This window comes from Acinonyx jubatus, chromosome B2 (assembly GCF_027475565.1).
Source record: "Acinonyx jubatus isolate Ajub_Pintada_27869175 chromosome B2, VMU_Ajub_asm_v1.0, whole genome shotgun sequence".
Taxonomy (NCBI): Eukaryota; Metazoa; Chordata; class Mammalia; order Carnivora; family Felidae; genus Acinonyx; species Acinonyx jubatus.
This window is the reverse complement of record NC_069385.1, coordinates 135,138,687-135,156,476: the sequence shown is the minus strand read 5'-3', so window position 1 is coordinate 135,156,476 and position 17,790 is coordinate 135,138,687.

Here is a 17,790-nt window from a genome sequence, read left to right as displayed (position 1 = left end):
GGTGAGGAATTAGCCTAGTTACCGGTGATCCCCATTCAGCTGTAACTCTGAACCGTGTTCAGAGGATACAGCCAAGGCCAGCAGGCAGAAGCGACAAAAAGTCAGATTTATCTCATTATAATGAGAAAATATCTAACCATGAGGGCTTCTAATCAGATGTCTTGTAAAGTAGTGAGCTCCCTGTCACCAGAAGTATTCAAGGAGGGAGGCCACAAAGATCGTCCTGCAGGTATGCTATTTAGGGAAGTAATGAATCAGGACCTTGGTTCTCAAATTGTAGGTCTATCGGAGTCATCGGAAAGGCTTGTGCTCAAATTGCTGGGCCATACTCTCAGAGCTGCTCATGCAGTAAGTCTGAGGCTGGGCCCAAGAGCAACATGTCTAACACATTCCCAGGTGAGGCTCTGATGTCGCCGGTCCAAGGGCACATTTCAAGAGCCACCGAACTAAGGGGAAGGCCAGAAGAGGTCAGTTAAAGATTTTATGACACCACGAAATAGGAATTACTGGGGCCCCTGGGCGGCTCAGTCGGTTGAGCGTCCGACTTCAGCTCAGATCTTGATCTCACAGCTTGTGGGTTCGAGCCCGGCGTCGGGCTCTGTGCTGATGGCTCAGAGCCTGGAGCCTGCTTCGGATTCTGTGTCTCCCTCTCTCTCTGACCCTCCCCCGTTCATGCTCTGTCTCAAACATAAATAAACATTAAAAATATATATATTAAAAAAAAAAAAAGACAGACACCATTAGGGGTGCCTGGGTGGCTCAGTCGGTTAAGCGTCCAACTTCAGCGCAGGTCACGATCTCACAGTTCGAGGGTTCGAGCCCCGCATCAGGCTCTGTGCTGATGGCTCAGAGCCTGGAGCCTGCTTCGGATTCTGTGTCTCCCTCTCTCACTGCCCCTCCCCCACTCTCTCGCTCTCTTTCAAAAAGAAACATTAAAAAATTTTTTTAAAAATAGGAATTATTTACAAAGAAGACCCAGAGTGACCGGCTGGGGGTAAAGGGATCAGGTGTGAAAGTTCTCTTACGAACTCCACGCGGATGTTTAACCAGAGGACAACTCAGTCTCCATCTTCTAGCCCTGTCGTTTCTCCACAGATAACCTGATTTACCCCACAAACGCTTAACTGTTGGCTCGGCCTATCGCTGGAAATTTTCCACGGCCTCGTTTAGTTCGGGCAGGAGACCACACGTATTCGCAAAGATAAGCCCCTGGCGCCACTCTCCCTGCGATAACTGGACGCCTTCTGGCTTCGCTGCCCTAACAGCAAAAATAAAACAAACAAACAAACAAAAAAGCCCTTTCCCCCGACATGTGATGAGCCACCGCGGTAACACAACCTTCTCTTGTGATTTCGGTTACTCGGCTGCTTTCGGGAGCTGTGAAACTTCCCAGAACAACGTTTTGTGAAAGTCACATAGGAGCCCCACGGGCAGCTGTAGAGGAGAGTAAGGAAGGAGAGGAGAATGAGCCCAATAATACCTCACAAAACCTGACCTTGGATGTGGGCTTCCTGACTGCAGACCGTTTTCCTTGCCCGTTATCATATATACACATATATAATTTTTTTTTTTTTTTTTTTTTGAGAGAGAGAGAGCAGGGGAGAGGGACAGAGGGAAAGAAAGAATCCCAAGCAAACTCCCTGCTCGGTGCAGAGCCCAAGGCGGGGCTCGATCCCACGACCCTGGCATCATGACCTGAGCTGAAATCAAGAGTCAGACCCTCAACCAACTGAGCCACCCAGGCGCCCCAGCTTCCCACAAAACCATGCGGGGTAGACGAGACAGGCATCATTAACTCCATTTTACTGATAAGGAAGTTGACACCTTGAGAGTTTCTGAATTGCCCAAAAGTTGCCCAGGGTACAACAAACATGGGAGAAGAAAACTCCAGGTTTTCTGACTCCTGGATCAATCTTTTCAAGCACCTTACCAAGCTGCTCTTGAAAGAAAGCAGTGGACAAAGAGGTGAGACAGGGAAGATGACTGAGGTAATCAGAAATGTGCAGCAGCCAGATAGAAGAGTTACAGCACCTAGACCGCCCCCAGCTCTCCTTCCTCCCTCTGCCCAGTGTGTCTGGCAAGCTTCTTCACCTCCCCACCCACCCATCCCCCACCTGTCCACCCATCCAGTCAACCACCCATCCACCCGTCCATCCATTCATCTATCCATCCACCCACCCATTCACTGATCCACACATCCATCCATCCATCCATCCATCCACCCATCCAAACATCTCATTTTAAAATGAAGAAACAGACCCAGAGAGGTGCTTTGCTCAGGATCACACGGTTAGTTAGGGGCGCCTGGGTGGCTCAGTCGGTTAAGCGTCCGACTTCGGCTCAGGTCACGATCTCGCGGTCCGTGAGTTCGAGCCTCGCGTCGGGCTCTGGGCTGACGGCTCAGAGCCTGGAGCCTGCTTCCGATTCTGTGTCTCCCTCTCTCTCTGCCCCTCCCCCGTTCATGCTCTGTCTCTCTCTGTCTCAAAAATAAATAAACTTTAAAAAAAAAAAATCACATGGTTAGTTAGTAACACAGTCAGGACTAGAGCTTAAAATGCAACTCCTCTTCTGACTCTCAATACAGACTACGTACTGTGCTCCTCTTCATGAGAAGGGCAGCATAGTATTTGGGTAGTTTTGCTGATGTCCTTTTCCCCCGTGTTTTCTGTTACCCCATGCCTCCTCCCTTTGTTCTAGAATGAGCTTGACAGTGTATGCATATTGCCTGGGTGAAGGTAAAAGATGCAAGAACAAAGTCACTCGTAGGGTATTCAAGGTGCCAGACACGTATTTTTGGGGGGGGCAGGCAACTGTCCGTGTAACTTTTTGAGCCACCCAAAACCAACACATCAGTGACACCGGCATGGTGGGCCAACCTCATACGATTCCGAGAAAGGAAGACTGCTCCAGCCGGTGGAAGCAATTTTCTCACCAAGCTACCCTTCTCGAATCAGAGCCCCCCACACTGGGAGCCTTGCGTAATCCTGGAAGCGCGAGGTCTAGGACCCCTCAGCTATCTGCTAGACCTCCACATGGAGCAAAGGGTCAGACAGTGCTCCAAGGGAGAGAAATGGGGATGGGACCCACACAGCTTTTAAGAAGACATTTCAAGGCACAGGCCTCCGCGAGGTGAAGGGCCTGGGGCGGGGTTCTCTTCATCCAAGTCAGAGGGCAGTCCTGTTCCAGACCACAGGGGTGGGGGAACTCAATACATCCTTGGGAGACTCGGGGCATGAATGTGTGATGATACAAAGGCAAGCTTTCCTCACCCTGGGCAGGATGAAGATATCTGGGCTGGAGAAGAGGGAGAGGGAAGTTGAAAGGAAGGGGAAGAAAGATGAGACGCTAAAGGGTCCCGAGTTCTATTCAGCCCTGGGGAAGGGAGGGGAAATAGTGACAGAAACCGCCCCCAGTTACAGAGAGGATTTGCCCTGGGCCTAGGGCAAGCCCCCATGGGTAGCAATTCCCATCTCGGTCTCCACCTGATTCCACCATTCCTGGCGAGGTAAGGAGCAGAAGAAATACCCGTCAAGTGTATCGAGACGGGTGGGCTCGAGGCACCCCTCAGGAGCCCTCCGTCAGGGATGACTGGGACCAGTGCTGTGTTTTCTGTGCTCTCAAGAGTGGTGGAGGTATGGTCGAGAGGGAGAGACACGGAGACAGAGAGACAAAGAGACAGAGACAGAAGACCCTAGCAGGTTTTGTCATCGGAAATGAATGCGTCCCAGCAGGAGACACGGTTCAGGAAGAAAGGCATCTCAGCCAAGGCCAGACGGGAAAAGGCTTGGGCAAAGGTGACTTCCCGCCCTCCCACCCCCTACACTCCAGTGTTGGGTGCCCTCCTGGAGAACACACGCCACCATGACAACAGAGAGGAGGACCCCGATCTGGCTAAGAGTAAGTTTTCACCACTTGGCTAACTGAGGGCTCAAAATAGAAATTACACGGGGGGCACCTGGGTGGTTCAGTCGGTTAAGCGTCCGACTTCGGCTCAGGTCACGATCTCGCGGTCCGTGAGTTCCAGCCCTGCATCGGGCTCTGTGCTGATGGCTCAGAGCCTGGAGCCTGCTTCCGATTCTGTGTCTCCCCCTCTCTCTGCCCCTCCCCCGCTCATGCTCTGTCTCTCTGTCTCAAAAATAAACATTAAAAAAGAAAAGGAAAGAAAAGAAAAGAAATTACACGGTTACCAACACCAAAGAGGAAATTTTAAAAACTACATCGTTTCCACCTGTCACGTTTTGGTTTAGCTTCGCGTCTAGTACCAGAGGCTCAAGCAAAAAGTAACAACCTAAGTGCTGAAGAATGAGAACAGACACGGGCTTCAGGGAGCCACTGTATCTTCTAGACAAGGGTGATGGCTGGGCAGAAAAAAATGGATCCTGGGGATCCCTAGGTGTCTTTTTTTTTTTAACCTCAGGATCCTCGGTCCTGGTCTCTGGAATGTCCTGGGGTCTCCATTCTGTCACCCTCATGCCAGACTCCTACAAACGAGGATGTGAAAAGCATATCCAAATGCTTTCGAGCATCCCTCCTCAGGTTTATAAGTAACACCAACTGGTGTAACACCAACCAGCCTTGAAGGCTGTGGGGTCATTGGCTTTGTTCTAGTCTTGACAAAGGTGTGAGGCAGGAAGCCAACGCCCGGGCACCCTGGCCCACCTTGACCTCTGCTAAAGGGAGCCCTGGTCCTTGTCCCCCAGCGGGTAGGTTCACGGGAGGTTCTTGCACCTGGCATGATGTCACTGGTGCCCGGCAAGGGCGGGGGACTCCCTCTCCAGGAACCTGCTGAACTCATTTCACAACCTGACGTGAACCATGCCACCTTCCGCTGTTTTCGGCAGTGAGGACATCCTTGTTTTCTCATGAAAGAGCCTGGGTCATCCGAGGACACTTCTAGCAGCCATTCTGGCTGGGCTTCACCTTCGTGTCACCCAGTTCCCCGCATTCCCTCCAGGGGCGACGGCCGTCTCGTCACTGCAACAAATGCGTTGTCACTGAACTACTCAGGAGGAGTAAAAAAAAAAAAAATCTTTGTAATCTGCTAAATGATGCCTCGATCCCTCGTTGCCCTTTCAGAAAGGAAGAACGCAACTAAATACCCCACCAGGGCTTAACCTGAGCTTACCCGAAAGAAACAAATCTTTTAAAGAAAACAAAAGTGTGACACGAACCGGCCACACCTGTAAATATGTAATCGGCACGTAGAGAACCTGTCTCCAAAGTCAGGTTTAGGGGAACAGCGTTGCAATATACGAGCAATTAAGTCAGATCACCTGCTCATTATGTGTATGGAAGTTGTACGAGGAGAAGAGTGGCAAGTCGCATCACGTCGAGGGGTTTATCAAGTCGCCTGGAGTCACTTAGGAAGCGGGTCTGGATACCTCCCCTAATTCCCAGCACCTCCCGGGGTTCGGTGGGATATGTAAAAAGAATATACTAGCTGTCTTCACCCTCACATAAATGACCGTCTGATTTAGGAGTCAAGGTCTTCCCCGCAGGCAACAGTTGGAGAACAATACCAAAAAAATTATCATAATTAGTAAATATAATAACAATGGTGGGTGTCATGCATTACATCCCAGGGCCTTTGGTGAGCGTTGGACATATGTTATCTCATGAAATCCTTAGGACACCAGGCAAGTGCCGTTATTAGACGGCTTTTATGGAACTGGAGGTAGAGAAGTCTGATCTGGCCCAAGGTCCTGTGGTCAGGAGGACAGACTGGAACTCAGGTCTGCTTAACTTCAGACCTCTTAAGCCCTCGCCGGTTCTGTGCGTGCGTCGGTGAGAGGAGACAGCGGTGCGGTGGTTCAGAGAAGACACGGCACCGAGCTCCAGACAAAGAAGGCCATGGGGTGCCAGGAATGCCCCAATCCTGGCCTGAACTGGGACCAAGGTAGAGAGGAATCTCCAGCAGCCGGGCTCGGCTTTGGCAATGTGGGACGGCCTGGACCTCCAATCCCACATCTGGCGGACCGAGACCAGAAGGGTAAGCAATTTGTAATGTCACACAGTTCCCCGAGTTGTGAAAGGTGGTGAGTAAACAAGATGGCGTCCAACTCTGGTCTTGAGGAGAGGGGTCAAAGGAGGACACAGAACAGTTCAGGGCACAACCTGAATTCTAGAAGCTTATCTCCTCTGCAAGAACTTCTGTGGTTGCATGTGTGCACCTTGAGTATCATCAGATGGGCACAGTCTGTGACACCCAACACCCCTTGGGAGAGGCACATTTCACCTGCTCTGTGGATGGATGCTAAGGTTCCACACTTTTCCACCCAAGGCCTTAAACTCTCTTGAGGTAACCCAGATCTCAACGATATGTGAAATAAAGCGTCGCATCTCAGTTGTGTGAAACCAGACTCTGAGAACCTGTCCTGTCTTAAGGAGGTAAGAAGTGAGCCTAAGAGATAAAGATGGGGGGGAGGGGGCCGAGCATAATCCTACGGAAGGGTGACAGATGTGATCCAGGAGACCAGATACTCTTTCTCTTTGTCACAAACTCACTTACTCATTTAGCGGGAAAAACATCCAAGGAAAATGCTTCTGGGAACTTTGAGACAAATTTCTTTCTTTTTGTAGTGTTTATTTATCTTTGAGAGACAGAGCGTGAGCGGGGGAAGGGCGCAGAGAGAGAAGGAGACACAGAATCTGAAGCGGGTTCCAGGCTCCGAGCTGCCAGTGCAGAGTCCGACGTGGGGCTCCAACTCTGAATGGCAAGATCATGACCTGAGCCAAAGTCAGGTGCTCAACTGACTACACCAACCAGGTGCCCCAAGACAAACTTCTAAGTAAAATTCCAGCATCCTCCAGAGCATTGCATATCCATACTAAAAGCAATCTCCATATTGTCATACTATCATAGTATCAACAGACGATGTGCTAATAATCTGCATGTATTTTCTTGTCTGATGTCCTGATACCTCTAGGAAGTAGGCATTCTGCCCCTCGTCTGCAGGTGAGGAACGAAGGAGACACAAAGGCCCTAAGTAAGTAACCCAGAGTCAAATGGCTGGGGGAACGTGGAACCCAAAGCCTTTGCTCTTGACTGGCTGTGATGGCGGTACAATTATCAAGTCACTCTGCTCCTTCTTTGCATAATGAGCCGCGTCCAAGATGAAACAAGGTTGGGTTGCACAAGTGACGCCTTTGCCGAGTGGGATGAGTTGTTAACACATACAACTTAGTATCTGTTCTTAAGAATTTCCCTTCCAAGCCGCAAGACCGACACCAGCAACACGGAAGAAAAATCTAATATGGAGCATTTAAGTAAGAGTTAGAAAGTAGGTGTTTAGAGTCCGTAGCTTTTTTTTTTTTTCCTAAATCCTTTTTTTCAATGTTTATTTATTTTTGAGAGAGAGAGAAAGAGAGAGAGAGAATGGGGGAGGGGCAGAGAGAGAGGGAGACACGGAATCCGAAGCAGGCTCCAGTCTCTGAGCCATCAGCACAGAGCCCGATGTGGGGCTCGAACTCACGAACCACGAGATGGTGCCCTGAGCTGGAGCTGGGCGCTTAACTGACTGCACCCCCCCAAGTGCCCCTGAAATGTTTTTTTCTATCTATATGACTTGCCTTGTTATTCTTTCAACAGTCTTTTCCTGAGAGCAGAAGTTCTTAAGTTTGAGGAAGTCCGATTTGCCGTTTTGTTTTATGGTTTGTTTTTTAGGTTGTTTGTTGTAACTAAGAAAGTCTTGTCCTAAACCAAAGTCACAAAGGTTTCATCCTATATATTTTTTTAAAAGTTCAATAGTTTTATGGTTCTTTATTTAGGCCTGTGGCATTCGTTTTGAGTAAGCTTTTTTTTTGCTGTCATGTGAGATATGGATCAAAGTTAATTTTTTATGTTACGTATGAATATCCAATTGTTCCATTACCTTCACAGGGGGAGAAGAGTTTCCTTTCTCTACTGAATGTGCTTGGCACTTTTGTAGTAAAAAACTGACTGACCGTATATTTGGATCTGTTTTGGAGTCTTCTTCTTTCCTGGTCTATTTGTCTATCATAATGCCAATATCTTAATTTCTATAGCTTTATAATAAATCCTAGAGTCAGGTGGCCTAAGTCTTCCAAATTTCCTCTTCTTTTTCAAAGTTGTTTGGGCCATTCTAGGTCATTTGCATTTACATATGAATTTAAGGACCCAGTTTGTCAACTTGAACCAAAAAACAAGTTTTCTGAGATTTTGATTAGGAATGAACTGAATCGACTTGTTGGGACACCTGGGTGGCTCAGTCGGTTGAGCATCCAACTCTTTATATCAGCTCAGGTCATGATCTCATGGTCATGGGATCAAGCCCCACATCGGGTTCCAGGCTGAGTGTGGAACCTGCTTGCAATTCTCTCTCTCTCTCTCTCTCTCTCTCTCTCTCTCTCTTCTGCCCCCTTTCCCCTCCCCCACCCCTCTCTCCTGCTTGTATTCTCTCTCTCCCTAAAAATGAATGAAATGAAAACAAATTTAAAGAATAAAGCTTATTTCTATATTTTGCCCTGTATGTATAAATTTGATTAACTTATTTGTTATTTCTAGCCGCTATTTCCTTAGGATTCCTTAGGATTTTCTAGGTATACAATCACGTCATTTGTGTCTAAGGACAGGTTATGTCTTCTTTTCCAATACTTACACCTTTTGCTTCTTTCTCTTGCCTTACTACAGTGGCCAGGACCTCCAGTGCAACATTGAATAAGGGTGACAAACGCAGGTAATTTTGTCCCGTTTCTTATCTTAAATGCAACGTGTTCAATAGTTCTCTAAGGATGATGTTAGCTGTAAGCCTTTTGTCTTTGCCCTTTTTCAGACTTAAGAGGTTCCCTTCTTATTTTGCTAAAAGTTTTTGTCTATAAATGGTTGTTGAATTTTGTGAAATGTCTATTTTGTGAATTACCTATTGTTACTTGGGTTTGAACGTAAGTTCCGCACATCTCTGCCAGCTGTCAAGTGTAGTCTCCCGGGCAAATTTGCTGACCGTCACAGCATGAAGCTGGGTTCCTAAGACATGACCGAAATGTGACATTTCCTGACAGCTGTACTTTTGTGTGGCAGCTTCTGTTTTCACTCAGTACTCTTCATTATGGGAATGTTCTTAATTTTGAGGCAAATTATTCTAGAATTACATATCTCGCTATTAGAAGTAGTTACTACAGAGTTCCTTTTACCTATCCCTTTTTTTTTAATGTTTTTATTTATTTTTGAAGGAGAGGGAGAGACAGAGCATGAGAGGGGGAGGGTCAGAGAGAGAGGGAGACACAGAATCCGAAGCAGGCTCCGGGCTCCGAGCTGTCAGCACAGAGCCCGACGCGGGGCTCGAACCCACGAACTGTGAGATCATGACCTGAGCCGAAGTCGGATGCTCAACTGACCGAGCCACCCAGACGCCCCACCTATCACATTTCTTGAGACAAATGTAGCCCAAAGCCCCAGAACTTGGCTCCTGTATCAGACTCAATTCACAATCTGAACCAGCAATGTAGGAAGTGTGCAGGCCCTTGCACTGTAACAAACGCCATGCAGCCAAGAAAGGAAATGAAGCATCTCAAAGCCTGAGATGTGCCATGGGGCATCCAAATACCGTGTTCTCTGCGGGGCCACCTGACCAAACCACACGCATTTGGGGGCGGTTTGGAAAGGAAGTTATGTCCCTGCCGGACTATATTTGGCTAGAAAAAACAACTACCTCATCCCCAAGGATTGCTAAAACTTCCTTATACTCTTCCCTTAACAATTGTCGCCCAGTCTCCAACGGTGATGCCCATCATGTCAGCAGACATGACATTTAAATGCTTGGACCCAAGCCTTAAGAGTTAGCTTTTTCCCTCTGCAGCTTTATACCTAATTTTTCCCCCCTTGTTTTTTGTTTTTTGTTTTTTCCACTTCCAGACTTTTCTGTCAGCTCAACGTACCAAGCGTATGTAGAAAGTAACTTTTGTTGATGACGACAACGTAACATATGCTCCAACTAGACTTTTCTGCATGATCCACTAGGTAACATTCTCATTACAATGACACAACCAAACCTCCAACTACTCTGAAAGAAGCATTCTTTTGAAACGATCTTCAGGGCCAAGTCACCCATAAAAACCAGTATTGGCACTTTAGCCTGAATTTTGTGCCCAGTGAGACAACCTTGCAAAACCAAAGGGAGCCGGGGGTCATATAAGTTTAGGAAGCACGGCATATTAGTCCATCCGCCTGGAAATTCACAAGACACATTTGCATATCAAAAGCTCTCCCTATACCCTTGCATCTAGCATATTGCCCTTGGTTTATTGGACCTATGGAAAGTATCGTTTTGTTTTGGTATGATTTGGCTGGCTCACGCCTTTTAACCGTCATTCCACAAAATACACTTGGACGCTGTCGCCTCCCCTTCCGTGTTCATTAGTACCCTATACGTACTCAGCTCTGCATCCTTTGCAAGGGGACTGGGCCTCTCTCAGGGGGCCAATCAACATTGGGTTATCACAAACATCCGTCAAAACCCTTTAGTCTGACCATGCCCTTGTAGCTGCATGGACGGTAAGGCACCCTTTGGAAAAGGATCACATTTAGCTCTGACCTGGCTTGATCATTGAAGGAAGTTGGGGGTGGAAGGAAAGTAAATTGCAGGGGGAAAAACAGATAGGATGAGGGGAGGGGGAACAAGGAGAAAGGGGGCAGGGGGGAGGAACCATAAGCGCACCGACTGTAGAGGAGGAACACTGCCTTTGTGGGAAACTGCGTGGTCACTCCTGAGGCATGTGTGGGCCTTCACCCACAATGGGGCCAATAGCCTCTTTAGGAAGGTGATTCATGTGGCTCATTCTTCCCTTTGGTGTGTGCAGATCATTCCCATCGTGGGCACTGGGGTGCTAATTCTTTTGCCTCTTCCGCCATCTTTTCTTTTGGAGTCTTGGGGTGATTTCGTTGAGTTTTTATTGACAGCTCATTTTCTTAAATATGAAACTTCCTGACTCAACCTAGTCTGTTTTAATTTTTTTTCTACATCTCAGTGTTATGTTTCCTCTGGATAGAGACTCATGAGTTTAAGGTCTAGACCAGTGCCATCTAATAAACGTATTGCCATGTGGAAGTGTTCTATATTTGGGCTGTCCCATATGGCGACCACCGGCCACATGGGGCCATTGGTGACTTGAAATGTGACTAATGTGGCTGACGCACTGAAATTTTCATTTTAATGAATTTAAAGTCAAGTAAATCAACATGGCCAGTGGCTACCATATTAGAGAATAGATCTGGATGCTAGACCCTTGAGGAGGAAAGAAATAACCTTTGTGTTGTTTTTTTAAAGACATGTTCATCCAGCATCATGATCAGACTATTACATTTTGCACAACAGCATGGGTGCCAAAAAAAAACCAAAAATCTACATTAAAACCCTTTGTTGGAATGCTTTACACTTTCCCCAGAACAGACACTAAAGTAACCTGTTATACCATTAGTCACAAATACAGTCCTCACAAATACAGTCACAAATTTTGCCCATATACATGAGTATTGTCTAAAGCACCTCTTTTTTGTAGCAGCTAGGCCCTGCCACCACTGTGCGTGGCTGAATTCCTGAGTCTGTTGTAACCTGTAGCTTCCCTGTCACTTTTCTGGCTCTTTTCTCCTGCTAAGCTTTGCTGCCCGGTAGTAATTAAAACCTTCTGCCACCGCCATAGCTCCTGCTGCTGCTGGAACCGCCATAGCCACCTTGGTTTCGTGGTTGGGCAAAGTGTTGGCCTCCCCCACCATAGGGGCAAGAGTTTCTGCCTCCAAAATCTCCTCCTTTCGTGGGTCCCAAATTTGAAGATTGACTGTTGTAATTGCCAAACTCATTATAGCTTCTGCCTCCTCCAAAGTTGCTACCATCAGATCCATTATAATCGTCCCCACTGTCACCATGTCTATCACCCCTTTGATGGCCACCAAAGCCACCTCACCCACCGGTGTTTCCTCTGCAACCAAAGTTGTCATCCACCACCTCCACGACTACCACCAAAGTTTCCAGAATCACTTGGATCTCTTTGGCCGGATGAGGAACTAACCACCTCTTGCTTAAATAGACCTCTCCTTACTTCACAGTTGTGGCCATTCACAGCATGGTATTCGTGAATGACAATCTTGTCTACAGAGTTATGGTTGTCAAATGTTACAAAAGCAAAGTCTCTCTTGCCACTGTCTCGGGCAGTCATGAGGACAATCGCTTCAATTTTCCCTACTGCTCAAAATAATTTCTTTTTTTTTTTTTTTAAATTTTTTTTCAACGTTTATTTATTTTTGGAACAGAGAGAGACAGAGCATGAACGGGGGAGGGGCAGAGAGAGAGGGAGACACAGAATCGGAAACAGGCTCCAGGCTCTGAGCCATCAGCCCAGAGCCGGATGCGGGGCTCAAACTCACGGACCGCGAGATCGTGACCTGGCTGAAGTCGGACGCTTAACCGACTGCGCCACCCAGGCGCCCCAAAATAATTTCTTCTTTTAAAATATTTTTATATGTTTTTATTTATTTTTCAGAGAGAGAGAGACAAAGCATGAGTGGGGGAGGGGCTAAGAGAGAGGGAGACACAGAATCCAAAGCAGGCTCCAGGCTCTGAGCTGTCAGCACAGAGCCCGACCTGGGGCTCAAACTCACGGACTGTGATCATGACCTGAGCTGAAGTCAGACACTCAACTGACTGAGCCACCCAGGCGCCCCTCAAAATAATTTCTTAGATGATGTTCTTCAGTGTCTTCTTTAACGCTACCAACAAAAACCTTTTTCACAGTGAATGAGCGCAAGGTCTTTGAGAATCTTCTCTTGGGACAGCCCTTTTTGGTTCCACAACTCTTCCATCTACCATGGCTGTGTCCACCTCCTCCACAGTGGCCTGCATGACAAACCCAAAGCCTCTGGAGTGCTTGGTGTTTGGATCTCTCAACACCACACGGTCCATCAGCGTTCCCCATTATTCAAAATGGCGCCTCAGGCTCTCCTCCATTGTTTCTAAAGGTCAAGCCACCAACAAAAGGCTTCTGCAGCCTTTCAGGCTCTTTGGGAGACTCTGACTTAGAACAGCGGTGGGAGATGAGACTATTGATGCTTACTTCGCAGTATCCATGAGCAGCAAGGAAGAAATGATCTTTATGATACAGCATTGGGATGGCTACACCACCTTCTGAATGCTGTAAAATCTGCTAAACCTACTAACCTTTCCCGTAATTTTAGACTAACTCATACATGCCATAGTAAGTCTGAAGATAACATCGTTTTCTGCAGTATCCATGTTTTTATGTATACAGACACTGTTTCTCCTAATTACTTGACTTTTAAGATATCTAGAAGGCTATGTGTGTAGTAAATGTAAAAGGCTTTGAAGTTAGATGGACCTGGGTCAGAATCCTCATTCTGTCACTTACAATCTCTAATAACCCTTTACCCGCTTTCCATCTTCAAGGTTGCAGAGGGACGTGCCATATTCCTATGATGTGGCCTTCCTCCCCTCTCTCCCAGGCACAGTTGAGTTGTCTAGACAGGACAGGTAGCCCAAACTGGGCCAACTTGTCCTCTCCCTGGGAAATTTAGAAGAGAGATTGAGAGAGAGAGAGAGAGAGAGAGAGAGGAAGAGAGAGCAAAAAATCAGATGCTTCGGGTGGCTGAATCTATACCATTAACATTGCTTACTCTTGGTTTCCTTGTTTTCACATATGGACCACAGACTTCAAGGGAGCCGGTGTGCAAAAGAGAAGAATTATGCAGACAGGCTGAACGGGGCACAAATAAGAGTGGAACAAGGACAGTGACCGTCACTTGCCTCTGTGTCACACATGGCAGTGCTCACCAGTACCTGGTTCTCCTCTCCTTTCTGGCCAGGAAAGGATTACATTTCTCCAGCATTTCGGCAGGGCCATGTGACTAGAAGTAACACTAGTTTCATGGCCATAGACAGTGAAAATCTTCTGTGAGATTCTTCAGGCTCTCGCTTCCTCCACTGGGGCAAGTTAAGAAACCTAGTGCTGTGACGGCAGATCCAACAGCATCAAAGAAGCTTGAGTCTCTGAATCACCACACAAAGGACAACCGCCCTGAAGAACCACCCAAACCTGCAGCCTAGGGGGAATAATGTTTGCTGTCTTAAGCCACTGAGATTTTGAAGGTATTACGGCAGCATAACTTGGCTTCTTCTGGCTAATTCTCTCTCTGAGCCTTAGTTCCCCCATCTGTGAAATGGGACTAAGACGGCTCTGTCAGAGGAAGCATCTGGTTGATTCTAGTACAATCTTTGTCCACCGGGCACTGCAGTCGGTGTGATACACTCAGCACAAATCCAGGGTCGCCTGAAACACATTCGCATCAGCCCGAGGAGCTCAAGCCAATCTCAAGAGGGGCCCATCGCAGAGGATGAATTGTCCTTTGTCAGGGGAGGCACAAGGGGACGAGTGCCGTGCAGGCTGAGACTGTTTGCATTACAGTGGGAGCCAGATAGTCCTCACAGAAAATCGGGGCAGGCACCCAGGGCTCTGTACAATGCCCCCCTCTTTCATCTTGCCACTGGCAGATGGGCAGTGACTCACAGAGCCAACCCTTGAAAGAAAGGAATGGGTTCTACCAGCTGGTGTTTAAGGAACAAAAGAAAAAAAAAAGAATGAAAAAATAAGCCTCCTGTAAATGTGCTAGCAATACCAAGGCAGGTTTTGGACATCCTTCCCATATCCCCACACACTCCCCTCAGGCTGACTTGTGCCTCCATTTATGCTTAGCTTCACATCTATGGAAATTTGGAGTGTTCCTGTCGGTGTGCACGTGTGTGTAGAGAAATTCGTGTCTGGGATGCAGCAAAACATTCTTCTCCGAGTTCTGCATGGCACTTACTCTATCTGGTATTCGCTGCTGGAGAGAAGATCGACTGTCATGGCGACAGCTTTGCTCGCCAAGCCCGGCATGTTCAGCCAGTCAGAAGGACGCATTTATGGGCATGAGTTTGAAAATGGAAATTAGGTCAGTTGGGTTTCTAACCTGCAGAATCGGTCTTGTTATTCTATAGTCATCCACTGGGGACCCAACAGAACATAGTTCCTGGTAGCTATGGGCTTGTCTTTCCTTCTGAAGTGGCCATAGATAGGCCAGTGGTTTAGCCAGGAGCCATAGCATCTGTGCAGGTTGGGAGACTACACATTCTCTGACTCATGAGTGCCTTTCAGCCTCCAGTAAGGTGTCAGGTCAAGGACCTCAAGATGATTGGCCAACCTTTCAGAAGAAGAGAAGCACGGCTGGTCAGAGAGGAGATGCTCTGTCCCGGAGGGTCTCTGGTCCTCCCCTAAGCCCAGATGCACTTGCTTCACACTGGAACCCCTCACGTGCACTGGCCACTGTTACAGGACAGGCAGAAATGGATGAAGAGAATAAGAATTGATCAATCCTCACCTTCATTCATTCTTGGCCATCCCTAGGATCTAATGTACTAAATGGCCATAGCCATTCTTACCTTCTTGCCATTGGTTCCTTCACTGGGTGGGGAGGGAGTTGGATTTCCCAGAATTTTTTTTGTTAAGTCATGATCCCCAGAGCTCAGAGTCCACCACCAGAAATGTGTGTGTGCTGCACCCAGGCTTTCTTGAAAGGGAGCTGGACCCTTGAAGGCTGTGTCTCAAAGGCAGAAGCCAAACGGGGAAGAGAATGTGTGTATCTGTTTGTAGTTTAGAAGGTCGGAGACTCCATTTCTTTCCTCTGGAGCCTGGAAAGGGCTTTCTGCGCCTTTCTCAAGGAGCATTTCATTTGTGGGTGAGAGGCATTTGTTTATGTTAACGGCAGCGTATAAAATTAAGTGAGTGGCTGGTTATTTCACTTCCAGCACTCAGAGCTCTTCCATCGTGCAGTTATTCACAGAGTGTACTTTGTTATTTGTTTTCTTTTTATTCTCCAGGGGGATTTTAATGAGGTTAACTCTCCATTATTCAGGTGATCCAGCTTGTTTGCTGGCAGCTGAGTTGGGCCCAGAGTAGAGAGTAGCTGGAAGCAGGCAGGTGACAGAGGTGCCGTGACGGAGGAGGAGGGTTTGTCGGGACCAGTGATTGAGGAAACGAAGAAGAGGGATAAAGGGCCAAGGGACCGGGTGTCAGGCTTGTTGACCGATTTGCTATGGAACCCCAAGAGCGAGCAAATAAATAACCCCACAGTTGCCAAGTGTAGGGTTGCCCTCACATCACTGAAACGTCACGCGACCCACCCACAGAATTGTAAATATTCCACTAGCCATGTTAAAAAATGTTAAAAGGGATAGATGAGTAATATTACTATTTTGAGAAATTTTTCATGTGACCCAGTAGGTCCAAGACACCATCGCGTGAAGTTAATTTCTGGCTCCTTTTCTTTTTTCACGCTAAATCTTTGGAACCTAGTGCGTGTTTTCCACTTACAGCACGCTGCGTCACAGATTAGCCCCATTCCGGGCGTTCAGTAGCCACACGTGGCCGGTGGCCACGGTAATGGTCAGCAAGGGCTGAGAGGACTAGAAGGAGGTAATGAGCGACACATGGGAAAGAATCCTTTGTCCACAGAAGAGTTTCATAAGCTTTTGCCATGTTATGTTTTGGATCATTGTGGGATGCCCAAGAGATGGCCAGAAGGAAATTAGATGTGGAACTTGCGGTCGGGTGGGAGCAGGGGAAGCAGATAGAGAAGACCGATTGGTGAAGGCAGGTTGGGGGTGATAAAAAAAAAAAAAGAAAGAAACCTGTTACTATGTTCTGAAATACGTGTTGTGTGAATGCCCAGGCACTGGTCTTCATTAAGATTTAGCATCTTGACAGATGCACCCATAAGAATCAGGGTCTAGGCCTGTCCAAAGAGAGCAGACTTCCCCTAAAGCTAGAAGTATTGGGGGGTTATTACTGCCTATCTGCCACCTTCCGAGTCATTCCCTCGTCCGGGATACATCAAGGATTCAGGTACAAGTGCTTTGCAGGTGAATCATCTGATGCTCTAGCTGTTAGGTTCTTGACCTCATTGCCAATGACTGTCACCTCCACTCCTCTCCAGCCATGGTTCCATGTATTCTAGAGGGAATCTCCAGCATGCTACTTTCCTGCCATATAAGCATCGATTCCTTATAAGCATTGATTCCATTTCTAAGTCTCTCTCTGTCTCTGTCTGTCTCTGTCTCTCTCTCTCTCTCACACACATACACACACAAGAAATACACAGCAGTTCCCCAATCCTTTTATTCAAAAAAGAAATATTTTTTATTTTATATTATACAACATGTTTAAATTAAAACATTGTATTAAAATATATATGTTAAAATGTCAAAAGGCACAGAAGCGTATAAACAGAAAACAGATGTATTCTTAAGTATTCGCAGCAATTTTTTTCTATTTCATATCAAATAAGGATTTGCCATGCCTTATCATACCATACCATATCATTTTCTATAATCTGCTTTTTCTCTTAAGTGTGTATTATGGACACACATCTCCACGTCATCCTTTTTTTTTAATGTTTATTTATTTTTGAGAGAGAGAGAAAGAGCACGAGTGGGGTAGGGGCAGAGAGACAGGGAGAGACAGCATCTGAAGCAGGCTCTAGGCTCTGAGCTGTCAGCACAGAGCCTGACATGCGGCTTGAACTCACAGACCGAGAGATCATGACCTGAGCCAAAGTCGGAGGCTTAACCAACTCAGCCACCCAGGTGCCCCTCTTTTTGGCTGCTATAAATGCAACAAATGCTCCTACACACACCCTGCACAATTGTCATTTTTGTTCCTTAGGGAAACAGTTTTACGGTGAAATTGTACCATTATCAATATGAACATTTGACAGTTCTCAAGAAACATTGA